The 12,985-nt window shown below is 43.0% G+C and overlaps 1 long non-coding RNA gene across 1 annotated transcript in view; it reads left to right on the top strand.

The window, feature by feature from the left end:
* LOC116826619 (uncharacterized) overlaps window positions 1-8,677 on the top strand; it is a 104,930-nt gene extending 96,253 nt beyond the window's left edge. Inside the window, exons 2-3 of the long non-coding RNA XR_004374103.2 lie at window positions 5,542-5,591; window positions 8,432-8,677. This is a non-coding gene — a long non-coding RNA (uncharacterized LOC116826619). The remainder of the gene's footprint in view (window positions 1-5,541; window positions 5,592-8,431) is intronic.
* The last annotated feature ends 4,308 nt before the right edge of the window (window positions 8,678-12,985 follow it).

The following is a 12,985-nucleotide window of genomic DNA, read 5'->3' as shown; positions in this document are numbered from 1 at the left end:
TTTACAATGTCACCTGAAAGTGAGAACAGGCATTCATATGGCACTTTGTAGCTAGCATTGCAAGGTATTTACATGCCAGTATGCTAAACATTCGTATGCCCCTTCATGCTTCAGCCATTCCAGAGGACATGCTTCCATACTGATGATGCTCATTAAAAAATGTGTTCATTATTTAGTGACAGAATTCTCCCCCAAGGAGTTCAATGTCTCCTGCTCTGTTTTACCCACTTTCTGCCATATATTTCATGTTCTAGCCATATCGGATGATGATCCAGCACACGTTCGCTTTAAGAACGCTTTCAATGCAGATTTGACAAAATGCAAAGAAGACACCAATGGGAGATTTCTAAAGATAGCTACAGCACTCGAGCCTAGGTTTAAGAATTTGAAGTGCCATCCAAAATCTGAGAGGGACGAGATGTGGAACATGCTTTCAAAAGTCTTAAAAGAGCAACACTCTGATGCAGAAACTACAGAACCCAAACCACCAAAAAAGAAAATCAACTTTCTGCAGGTGACATCTGACTCAGATGATGAAAATGAACATGCGTCAGTCTGTACTGCTTTGGATCATTATCGAGCAGAACCTGTCATCAGCATGGATGCATGTCCTCTGGAATGGTGGTTGAAGCATGAAGGGACATGTGAATCTTTATATGCCATATGCACTAAATATCTTTTGACGCCAGCTACAATGGTGCCATGCGAGCACCTGTTCTCATGTTCAGGTGACGTTGTAAACAAGAAGAGGGCAGCATTATCTCCTGCAAATGTAAACAAACTTGTTTGAATGATTGGCTGAATAAGAAGGACTGAGTGGACTTGTAGACTCTAAAGTTTTACTTTGTTTTGAATGCACTTTTTTTGTACATAATTCTGCATTTGTACGTTCAACTTTCATGATAAAGAGATTGCACCATAGTACTTGTACTAGGTGAATTGAAAAATATGATTTCTTTTGTATTTTTACAGTGCAAATACTTGTAATCAAAAATATAAAGTGAGCACTGTACACTTTGTATTCTGTGCTGTAACTGAAATCAATATATTTGAAAATGTAGAAGAAATCCACAAATATTGAAATAAATGGTATTCTATTGTTTAACAGTGCGATTAATTGTGTGATTAATCACGATTAATTTTTTTAATCGCTTGACAGCCCTAGTATTTACTGCTTCCTAACTGCTGAGATATGTGATCATTTACTTTGCTTCCAGCTGCTCCAGAAAACTTGGATATTTAGTACCTGATTCTTTGACCTCTCTTGCAATATCTAAACAGCTTTGAGCGGAAAAACAAAATCCCACCTCTGGGAATAAGGAAAAGCTCAGACTATTTGTGCATGGCTGTGGCTTCAGCTTCTTTGTTTCCTCCTGTGATGCATTAGCCTGTTTTTAAAGTTGCAGAAAAGAGATCTTGTAGTGCTAGAGAAAATGTGTATTAAATGTACTGGAGGAAGGGGGGATTGTTTTTGAGGAGGTGGGTACTCAGTTCTTTCTGAAAATCAGGCCTCTTTAAGGTGTCCCAGATTGGGCACCCAAAACATTAAATTTATGGATGGTTTTAATAAAACATTTTCTTTGAGTACTAGCTTGTTGTTAAAGCCAGTTAGAATATAGGGGTCTTCTCATAACAAAGAAGAGATGGCCTCAAACAAAGTCAGTATGGCCAATCCCAAGTATTCAAAAATGAGTCAGGCCCTTAAAAAGGACTGGTTACAAATCATGACTCTTAAATTAATTTTTTAGGATCTTTGTTTTTGATTTCCAGTGTTTGAGCATTTAGGGTTCACATTTTCAAGCTTTCCTTGTGCACCTGTGAATGAAATTTTTTTTCGAAATGAAAGCAGAGATTGTCATGTAATCATATCACTCCTGGAGCTGAGCCTTTAAGGTGGGGGTGGGCAAACTTTTTGGCCCGAGGGCCACATCTGGGTATGGAAATTGTATGGTGAGCCATCAATGTTCACAAAATTGGGGGTTAGGGTACGGGAGGGGGTGAGGGCTTTGGCTGGGGGTGCGGGCTCTGGGGTGGGGCTCGGACCGAGGGATTTGGAGGACAGGGGAGGGATCAGGGCTGGGGCGTGGGGGGTTGGGGCACAAGAAGGGGTGCAGGCTCTGGGCAGTGCTTACCTCAAGCAGCTCCCAGAACCAGCAGCATGTCCCCCCTATGGCTCCTGTGTAGAGGCACAGCCAGGCAGTGCGTGCTGCCCCATCCCTTGCTCCTGCTCCGGCGGGCGCTCGAGGGCTGGATTAAAACATCTGGAGGGCCGGATGCAGGCCCCGGGCCATAGTTTGCCCACCCCTGCTTTAAGGAAAACACAAAATATTGTAAGATTTGTGATGGCCCCAAGAGATGGCAACACTACAATGTACTGATGCAACTGTAAGCTGTGGGACCAAACTGGCAAGTACTTTTGAGTGTTAGAGGGTGTAGGGGCACAAGGAGACCCTTCCCCCTGTGACACTCCAGCGCAGGAGGCAGCCATAAGTTGGCTGAAAGCACAAGAGAGGAGGGGTGGCAAACATTTGTGGCCAACACTCACTGCTCTAGAGAGGACATGTCAGGGTGGTGTAAGGCATGGTCATGCCCCTGCACATTTGGCAGGGCTGCAATGGAAGGAGCACTAGTCACAGCTTTGTGATACAGAAAGAGCTGCTACTCATCCTGCTCCCTCTAGCAACCCAGAGGCATTTTTAGCTTTCCCTCCACCCATGCATGCGGTATATGTACTTCCATAGAATAAGTGATTCACTGGCTCATAGACCATAACAAGGCACAAAATATAATGGAGCATTACTGGACCATAGTACTCTTCAAAACAGGCTTCCTAGAGGGTTCAGGGGGCCTGAGGGAAAGCAATTTTGGGGGCTCCTTCCATAAAAAAAGTTGCAATAATATAGAATACTATATTCTTGTGGGGACTCCTGCAGGGCCCAGGGCCTGGGGCAAATTGCCCCACTTGCCCCACCCCTCTGGGCAGCCCTGCTTCAAAATGGGTTTTCATGCTCTGAATAAAAGATTGAGAGAGTCTCAAATTCCTCCAGGACTTATTATCATCACATGACTCATACACTCCCAAAAAATAGCAAACACACTCAAATCTTGAAACTATATCACAATCTCTTACCATTTATAGTGGTGGGTAAACTGCACCCAGAGGATGTACTTGTACTGTCTTCAGTACAATGGCACTGATGAAAATTCAGTCAGAATGAAAGCTGTATCTTTTCAAGTTGTGTTACAGCCAACCCATTATTTCTCTGGGTGGAGAGCTTGTAAGAAAACAAAGATATTTGTATTTGTTTTGAGACATAAGGGGAGCTCAAGTCCACATCCAATTTTAGTTGCCGAATTATCAACATCCTAAAAACATATGGCAAAACAGAAATACTGACGTTATGATGCAACATAGAGTTAAAACCACTTGCACTTCTGTAGTGGCTTTTCATCCAAGGATTTCAAAAGTGCTTTACAAACTTCAGTGAAACTCCATGACAGCCCTGAGACCTAGGTCAGTGTTTTACCTGTTTGCATCTGGGAAAAGGGGGTCCTATTTAAAATTGGAGAATAGTGAATAATATTTTTATTGTAAAAAATACTCCTCATAGGCTCTCATAAGAAGAACAGCCATTCCCCAAACATTTATATCACCTCCAATCAGTTAGCCTGAATATTCTCAAACAATGAATAAAAAGGTGGAGGGGTTGGAGTATGTATTTAGTTGAAATGAACAGCAGTTAGGAGTGTGACCAAATATTCATGAATGCTGGGTTTGCAGCATTTGACCTGCATAATTCCCTCTTAAATAATAATCTTTTTATTACATTTCTAATGTATGACTGAAGCCAAAACAATAGATTCACAGATCCCTAACTGAGTGGTTCCTTTCAGCCACCACCCAGAACAAAAATGACATGGAGTAGGACTTAGAGTGGTAGCCGTGTTAGTCTAACCTGCTATGGCAGGAGAGGAGTGAGATGGTGGAAGAGAGCACTCTAGCACTGGCAGCAGGGCTAGAAAACACATTATTCACTCCTCACAAACCCTGCACCCTAGTAAAGGGGACAGCAGGTGCCTCCACTATGTGTGTACTTCCAGTGCTCCTCGAGATACCACGTTGTGCCAGCATGATATACAATACTGCTTGGGCTGTTCCTCTGCATGCTGCATACCATGTCAGTGACTTCAAGCCATAATCTAATCTGTAAGCATTGCAAATCCTCGTTCTGTGTATTGTGTCTAGGAGTTCATATAGCAGAGTTGGCTCAGTCTCTTGTGTTTATAATATTCATTTAATAGTATTAAGTCTGTCTTTCAGGGGAAGGAAGAAACATTCAATATACTAAATGCTGCTTATTAATCAGAAAATGATGTAAATTCTAGAACAAAAGGATTTTCACTGTTTTCATACACTTTTCCTTTTCATTCATTATCAAGGGAGTCCTCTGCTGAAAAACACACTAATCTTCAACTGAAGTTCATGGCTCCCTAAGCTTAAAGTCAGCAGACATTGCAGGATTGAATTAATGTGAACTGTTACTAAAGAGTGGGCTGTGTTAAAGATGAGGTGGGGGAGGAACTTGGTGAAGTGGGTGGGGGAGAAGAGGATAGGGAAATAGCAAACATTACAATCTCCACTTCCCTATTAAATGAGTCATAGCTGACAGGAGCGAAGGCATGACACTCCTGGGGCCTGATTTTCTTTCTCTTTTTTTCTTTTCCCCCAATGATGCTGAGGAGCCACAAATTCAGTTGAAGGCAATGGGATATGAAAAGCAGGCTCTTATTAACTGGGCACAAGCTCTTAACTCTCTTTAAATCCACTCTGGATTCTGGAAACATCTAGTTTCCACTGGGCATATTCAGACTTAACAGTGGTATTCAAATAACCACTCCTGTACATTATCATGGCCATAGTAGTGATAGATTGAGAGCAAGAAGGGCTGAATATAGATGAAAGAAGAAGAGTTCTTTGGTGGATGAGAATGGGCATATGAGGGATGAACTGGTGGTTAAATTAGAACTAATGTGAGAGAGGGGCACAATAGATGAGGGCAAGTGTTTAAAGAAGAGAGTGAATAAGCAGGATAGTGGAAGGGATATGTGAAGAAGGGGGAAGTATGACTATTTGGGAATGGGGTGGAGGCATAACTTCTTAATTTAAACCTATATTTTATTAACTGCTCTTTTTCCATTTCTCTTACTGTCTGAGATGAACTGAAATGCCCCTCCTTTTCTCTGTTCAAAGCTACAGACTATTAGATGGAGAGAGGCTTTGTCACAGTAGATAAGTCTTGCTTTCAGATACTGCAGTCCCTGAAAACTGATCCCTTAAACACAGTCAGCACCTTGTTAAGTAATAGTAGCCACGTCACTTCACTCTATCCTAACCAAATGGGGACAGGTAATGTCTGGAGAAAAGGGGAATCAGTCTGCCTGCCAGTTATGGATTGGTGTAAAGAATCAGAATTTAAATACTAATAGCCATCCTGAATAGTGTTCTCTGAACTCAGGTTCCTCTCCTACTCTTTACTATAGGTACATGGAAATCAGTGGTTCCTATTGTCCACAAACAGCCTATGTAAAAGGTATGTATATTTCAAGGTCAGCTAATAATGTACACAAAGAACAACTGACTGCTTTCATTCTGAAGGACTTCCATTTTAAATGAAAGGAGACAGTATAACAAGAGAGCAAAAGTAAGTGTCCGTGAGAGACTGCAGTGTGCATCTCCTCTGTAACATGCTGCATCAACTCTGCATTATAAAATGCTGCAAGTGAATGTCTTAAAAAAAAAAATACATTAAAGGTGCAGTGTACAGAAAACAAAGTGCACCACATAGGATGAAAGCTGGTCCTGCAAGTAACCTATTGTCCTGCTAAGGCAATGGAGATCATTTGGGTTGGTTCAGCTTAACCTTTGAAACTCTCACTAGATTGAGCTAAGAGCAAGGACTCTTCACTGGCAGGGAGGGACCGCATTTAGGCTGCTCTTTCCCTGAAAGTGTCACTCAGAGACCCTCTGTCATTGTTCTCAGAACTGCTAAGTTTGTCTGAATTATTTGTATTCATGATTGTCATAGTATAATTCCTCAATCTGAACCTTAGAGTTCAAATATGAGGTACTAGCGTAAATTCCTTTAAACTTAATTACCAGCTTAGATCTGATAGCGCTGCCACCAGCCAAAAATTCCAGTGTTTGGCTCACTCTGGTCTCCCCAAAACCTTCCCTGGAGGACCCCAAGACTCAGATGCCCTGAGTCTCACAACAAAGGGAAATAACCCACTTCCCTTCTCTCTCTTTACCTCCTCCCAGATCTTCCCGCCCTGGGTACTCTAGGAGATTACCCTGCTTCAATTCCTTGAAACGCAAAACAGAGAGATCAGGTTTCTCTCACCCTCACTCAGAGTCCCTGCAAATGCAAGCTTTGTAACTCTAACACAAAGAGATTTTCTCTTCCCCCCGTCTTCTTCCTCCCACCAATTCCCTGGTGAGCTGCAGACTCAATCCCCTTGAGCCCCAACTAGGAAAAAATCCAACAGGTCTTAAAAAGAAAGCTTTATATAAAAAGAAAGAAAAAGACATAAAAATGGTCTCTGTATCAAGGTGACAATATACAGGGTTATTGGCTTAAAAGAAAAAAATGAATAAACAGCCTTATCCAAAAAGAAATACAATTTAAAACATTCCAGCAAACTACACACATGTAAATACAAAAAAACAATATAAGCCTATTGTCTTTCTACCTTTGTACTCACAACTTGGAAACAGAAGATTAGAAAGCCTGGAGATAGAGTGATCCCCTCAGAGACTAGAGAGCAACAGAGACGAGACAAAGAACACACACCCAAAACTTCCCTCCCTTGAGATTTGAAAAATCTTGTTTCCTGATTGGTCCTCTGGTCAGGTGTTTGGTTCCCTTTGTTAACCCTTTACAGGTAAAAGAAACATTAACCCTTACCTATCTGTTTATGACATTGATCATTTAGCTTTCCCTCATTCTATCTAGTTTTCTCAAGAGGTGCTTGGGGGCATCAGTAGAGGAGGCAGATGTGAAATAAAATGGTGTAAAAGCTCTGTGGTTGTAGTGATGCTGCAGGTTTGGGAGGCAGAGGCGGATAAACATGGGTATACAGCAGGAAAAATATATTTGCTTTTCGTTAACTTAGCTGTGCAATATATTGGAGAAGGAGACAGCTTGTCTCCCACCTCAAGTGATGTACTCAGAACCTTATATGATCAGATTTCATACTTCCTGATGTGCTAGAAACACATTTTTACTTTTATTCTACTTCATTGATATGAAAGTAGTAAATCATCATAATTTTTCCTCTTAGTTCAAGTGTCCATCTTCGTTTTAGCACACAGGAGAGAAAGTTGAAAAATAGAGCTCACTAAAGGGAAGGGCAGGGGAAGGGAGAGAAGCCGCTGGGTCTTTGAGACAAGCCCTGCGTCACAGTGCTTCCTGCATGTCCTGAAGTGATCTAGACACACACACGTTGTACAGCGTGCTCCACCAGAGACTAAAGGTCAAACTTTTAGCACAGCTGAATTTGCATATTCGCAGTGTTTACTTTTTTATTTCATTAATTACAGCTAGTCTCCTAACATAGTGCTTAACATGCCTTAAATGCAGATTTTACTAGCCATAAGCAAATGTTGCAGCTTAGTGCATTAAACCTGTTTTTTTACCAATATGTACAAAAAAGTATTTTCAGAAGTGGATGCTATTTGTGGGTGCAGTTTTTCATCTGTAGTCCGTTGTAGGTGCAGATATTAGTAGTAAGACATCTAGTTACCTGATTAATGGGGCAAACAAGTAGCTCAATGTGTGTCTACCAACAAATACAAACAGAGTTACTGTGTGTGCAAAATTGTCCTTGCTGAAAAGGAGACCAAGTTGAGACCTGAATCATTATAGAAGGTGAAGATGCCGATACCCTCAATTGCTTTTACTTTTCAAGATCAGGGACATGGCTTGCAAACAGCAAGCAAACAAACAGATAAGCAATGAAAGCTCTGAAATGACTCGAGATTATTAAAATACAGCAGAATATTATCTGTTGTCTCTGGCAGAACACATACATCAACATCCTCCTATCAGCAAAAGCTATGTATGTGTCTTGATAAAAATAGTTTAAGAAAGATAGAAGAAAGATTTACCAAACATGGGCAGTCAGTGGAGCTGGAAACTCATTTTCAACTTAACTGCCCCTCCCCACCATAAAGAGATAAAAGATGTTGTCAGCAATTAAGAATTATTTTTAAACTTGCCTTCTGTGTTGTTTGGAATCTCGGCAAGAAGTGTTAAGTTTTAATCGGTTGTGTTTTGAAATGGAAATATATCTACATTTATTATGAGACTTTTCACATTGTATGCCCCACTAATGCCCATACAACCTCATTCATGTATGTTAATATTTTCAGATTTGTATTCCTATTGGGAAACTTGGACAGATTCTGGTATTACATTTTGGTACTAAAGAGGCAATACTGGACTTTTTGACAGGGATACGAGACACAGGATCTAAGATTTTTCAGCTCTAACTTGTGTGCCTTTAGTTCATGTCTTTAATCTGCTGCAATATATGTTCTCTGACATTTAGTCTTTGAAAAAAGAACGAGGAGTACTTGTGACACCTTAGAGACTAACAAATTTATTTGAGTTTAAACTTTTGTGGGCTGAAACCGACTTCATTGGATGCATGCAGTGGAAAATACAGTAGGAATATATATAGGACATGGAAGCTGCTGATGTGAAGACCCGGAAGCTCCTCACAATGCACGGAGGTGTCCACCCCAAGTCCAACACCCAGAGACTGTATACCAGCCGGAAAGAAGGCAGGCGGGGCTTGGTGAGCGTCAAAGCCACTGTCCTGATGAAACCCAGAAATCCAGGGAGTACATCAGTAAGATGGCTCCCTAAAGATGAGCTGCTGAGAGAATGCTGAGGCAGCAGCAGAATGGGAGGAAGACCAAGCAGAAGAAATGCCATGGCAAGCAAACAGACCTGCATGGGATGTACCATCGACAGATAGCTTGAGTGGCTGACATTGGGAAATCCTACCAGTGGATGGAAGGCTGGACTAAAGACACACTGAGGCACTGATCATAGCAACCAGAACAGGCACTGAGCACCAGATCCATTGAAGCAGGGGTCTACACACTAGAGAGGACCCAAAGTGCAGACTGTGCAGGAGGCCTCAGAGACAGTCCAACACACAGTGACAGGATGTAAGATCTGGGAGGAAACAGCAACACAGAACGGCACAACCAAGTGGCTGGATTGTGACAGGAACATCTGCACAGCATATGGGCTAGACCCTCCCAAGACCAGATGGGAAATTCCACAAAAAGTTGTGGAGAATAGCAGGGCTAAGATTCTGTGGGACTTGCAGATCCAGACGGACAGCAGGTACTGGCCAGTCAACCAGACATTGTGGTAATAGACAAGGATCAGAAGACAGCGTGTGGTGATAGATGTAGCAGTGCCAAGTGACAGCAACATCAGGAAGAAGGAATATGAAAGCTGGAGAAGTACAGGGCCTGAAGAGGAACTAGAGAAGATGTGGAAGTGAAGGCCAAAGTGGTCCCAGTGGTGGGAGCACATCGGGGCTGTGACTCCTAAGCTGGGTGAGTGGCTCCAAAGATCCAGGAACAACATCAAGGCCTTGTCCAGAAGAGTGCAGTGCTAGGAACAGCTAAGATACTGCGCAGAACCCTCAAACTCCCAGGCCTCTGGTAGAGGACCCGAGGTTGAGGAAGACACATACCACCCATAGGGGTGAGAGGGGAATTTTATATATATATATACACACACCCAGAGAACATGAAAAAATGGGTGTTGCCATACTAACTATATAATGAGAGTAATCAATTAAGGTCGGCTATTATCATCAGAAAAAACTTTTTTGTAGTGGTAATCAGAACGGCCTATTTCCAACAGTTGACAAGAAGGTGTGAGTAACAGTAGGGGAAAAATTAGCATTAGGGGAAAAATTGTGTAATGACCCATGAGATACAGAGTTCAAGGATCATGTATGGAATATGTAAGAGACTCCTTAACTAACCAGAACTATTGAAAAATTAATCCTTGCATCATCCATGTGTGTGATTCTTGTTTTTTGCGTTATTGCCTGAATGGGTATCTGCGGGGGTAGATTTTCAAGGGGTTCCTACGAGGCAAGCAGTATAAGGGTGTATTTCTAAATCATCAGTTTCTTTTTTGAAAAGCAAGGTAAGTGTGATGGGGTCTATTAGATGTTCCCTTTCCCTGCTGGAGGTGGTGGGACCCTGATGCCCTCCTGCTTACGGAAAACATGCTCAGACCAGGGCAACAATAACACTTAGTCCTCTAGAGGCCTAGGAAAGGCCAGGAGGAAATACTGACCAACTGGGAGTCAACAAGACAGTAAAGAAGACTTGTCTGCTTTCTCTGAGTGATGTGTTGGGTGAGGCTGGGACAGAACTGCAGCAGAGCACCTCAGTACTAGCCCAGAACCTCAGGGCCTACTCAGGGCTTTTGCTTAAAAGACTAAGTAGTGACTGCACTACCACTTACTTTGGTATAACTTATGTTGCTTAGAGGTATGAATAAGCCACCCCCCTGAGTGACGTAAGTTACACAGACCTAAGAGTGGGTGTGGACAGTGCTATGTTGGCAGTCCAGTTTGTTTACAAAGAATATACAAAGTCCTGTTTCCCTGCACCTAGGAGGAATCAAACTGGACACAATTTTTCTGCACATACTTCCAAGCTCCTTTCAGCCAGCGCTCAGTCAGTCCCAAAAGTTCATCTCTAGGCTTTTTCTGTGGGCCATGCTCTCAGTGCTTGTTCAGGTTGTGTCCTTGGCTTTCTGCTCGTTTTCTGAATTGGTTTCTATGGTGTGTTCTCACTGCTTCTCTACCTCCTACAGACCTCTGCTAAACAGTACCCGGCAAACCCTTCCACTGATGTGTCTTGCATGTGCCTTTGTTTTGGGTGAGGCTGCTATTGTTTCAGCTCATTGTACAATGGTTTTGCAGAACTGTATTCAATGAATGGTGGGGATTGAACCCACTGTTTTCAATGAAGTTTAATCCATAACAATAACCCACCCCATAACAATAGCAATCAAATTTCAGTCTTCAAACTGGTGGCCTTTTGGGGTCATGTGATTGCTAAATTCATTAATAAGGCAGATAGGATTTCACTTTCCTCTGGAGAATGTGTATTCAATGACAATGGAGTACAGAACCAGGCCTGATAAACCAAATCATCTCGTATGGCAACTCCTGTGTGTTGGTGTAAGCAGGGTTCAGGGGACTGAGTTGACAAAACAATTTTTTCTTCCCTTATCTTGATAGAACAGCAAATTAGAGAAATGGATGTGGTGATGAAACAAAAGAAATTAAAAGGGGGATGGGGCAGTTCTGAAACATGTCCTCCTATATTCCTCTTACTTAATTCAAAAGGTGTCATTAGTTCTGTTAGTACATATTGCTGCAACTGGCTTATCACTGAAAGCCATTTAATCAGTTGTCTTTTTTTCCAAAGCAAGCCATTTCTCTTGAATAATGACCTGAATTTCTCTATTACATCCACTAATGCTTTTTTCATCACTGATGTTAGCAGTACAGTTTAATCAGATGCTTGCTCAGCTGTCTCAGTTACATTAAAGACTGTATGGAAATTATTATTTACACAAGATGGATTTTATGAATGAGAATGAAGAGGACATTTTCTCATCTAAATGTGGCTGTTATCCTTTGACCAGAATCTTCCAGTGTGCATTGAAAAAGGACATATAAATCTTTTTGCAGTATATAAAGTGGTATATTGTAGATGGTATGGCTAAGCAAACATTACAGTTAGAAGAACAGTCACAGGAGTGTGACACATACTTAGCATTATTAGCTGGACTAACAGAGAACTTTGTGTTTGGTGTTGAGTTACTGGTGCTGAGCTGGAAGCCTGGATTATTTCTTTTTAAAATATATCCTTATTTCTGTTGGTCTCTCTCATATGTTCTCTTATTCTTGTCTTTCATTCTCATTCTGTTTTTCTCATCTCAGTGCTTAAGTAAACTTATTTTCCCTGTGGATTCTTGGTGGAACTTCACCAGTCTCATCAACTGTGTTACCTTATTCCACAGAGACAACTTGATTTTTCTAGAGGTGTCGGGGTGCTACTTCTCATGAGTACTACATTCATTAAATTAAAAAATATATATATTGCCCACTTCAAGTCCCTCTAAAACAGTGATCACTAACCCGTTGATCACAATCATCTGGTTGATCCTGGAGACTCTCCCAGGCAATTGCGATCTCCGGCTGCAGAGGCACAGTGGGGCTGCCCGCTGCGGTGCCTCACGCCACTCCTGGAAGAGGCCAGCATGTCTCTGCGGCCCCGTGGCATGTGTGTGTGTCTCCGCACTGCCCCTCTCTGCAGTCACTGTCCCCGCAGCTCCCTTTGGCTGGGGATGGGGATCTGTGGCCAACAGGAGCTGCGGGGACAGTGACTGCAGAGAGGGGCAGCACCCGGAGCCATGTTCCTTCCCCCAGGGGCTGCAGAGGCACGTTGGCCCCTTTCGGGAGTGGCATGGTCATGTGCTGCACTACTGACTGGCAGGGTGTGGGGGTGGCCCGGCTTGTGATGGGGAGGAGGTGCCGATGTGCCTGAGTGAGGCTGGGTTAGGCAGGGAGCCTGCCTTAGCCCCACTGTGCCCAAGGTAAGTGGCCCCCCCGGTGGTAGCCCCCTCCCATAGCCAGCACCCCAAACCCTCTCCTCTACCCCAAATCTGTGCCCCAGCCCTGACCCCCCTCCCAGAGCCAGCATCCTGTACCCCTTCCTGCACCCCAACACTCTTCCCCCAGCCCAGAGACCCCTCCTGCACCCATGCTCCCTCCTCGATCCCCATCCTCTCCTGCACCCCAAATCCCTGCCCCAGGCTCATCCCTGAGTCCCCTCCCACACTGTGAACCCCTCGGCCCCAGCCCAGAG

Source organism: Chelonoidis abingdonii, chromosome 7, assembly GCF_003597395.2.
Source record: "Chelonoidis abingdonii isolate Lonesome George chromosome 7, CheloAbing_2.0, whole genome shotgun sequence".
Taxonomy (NCBI): domain Eukaryota; kingdom Metazoa; phylum Chordata; order Testudines; family Testudinidae; genus Chelonoidis; species Chelonoidis abingdonii.
The sequence above is the reverse complement of the archived record's forward strand: the minus strand, read 5'-3'. Positions and strand labels throughout refer to the sequence as shown.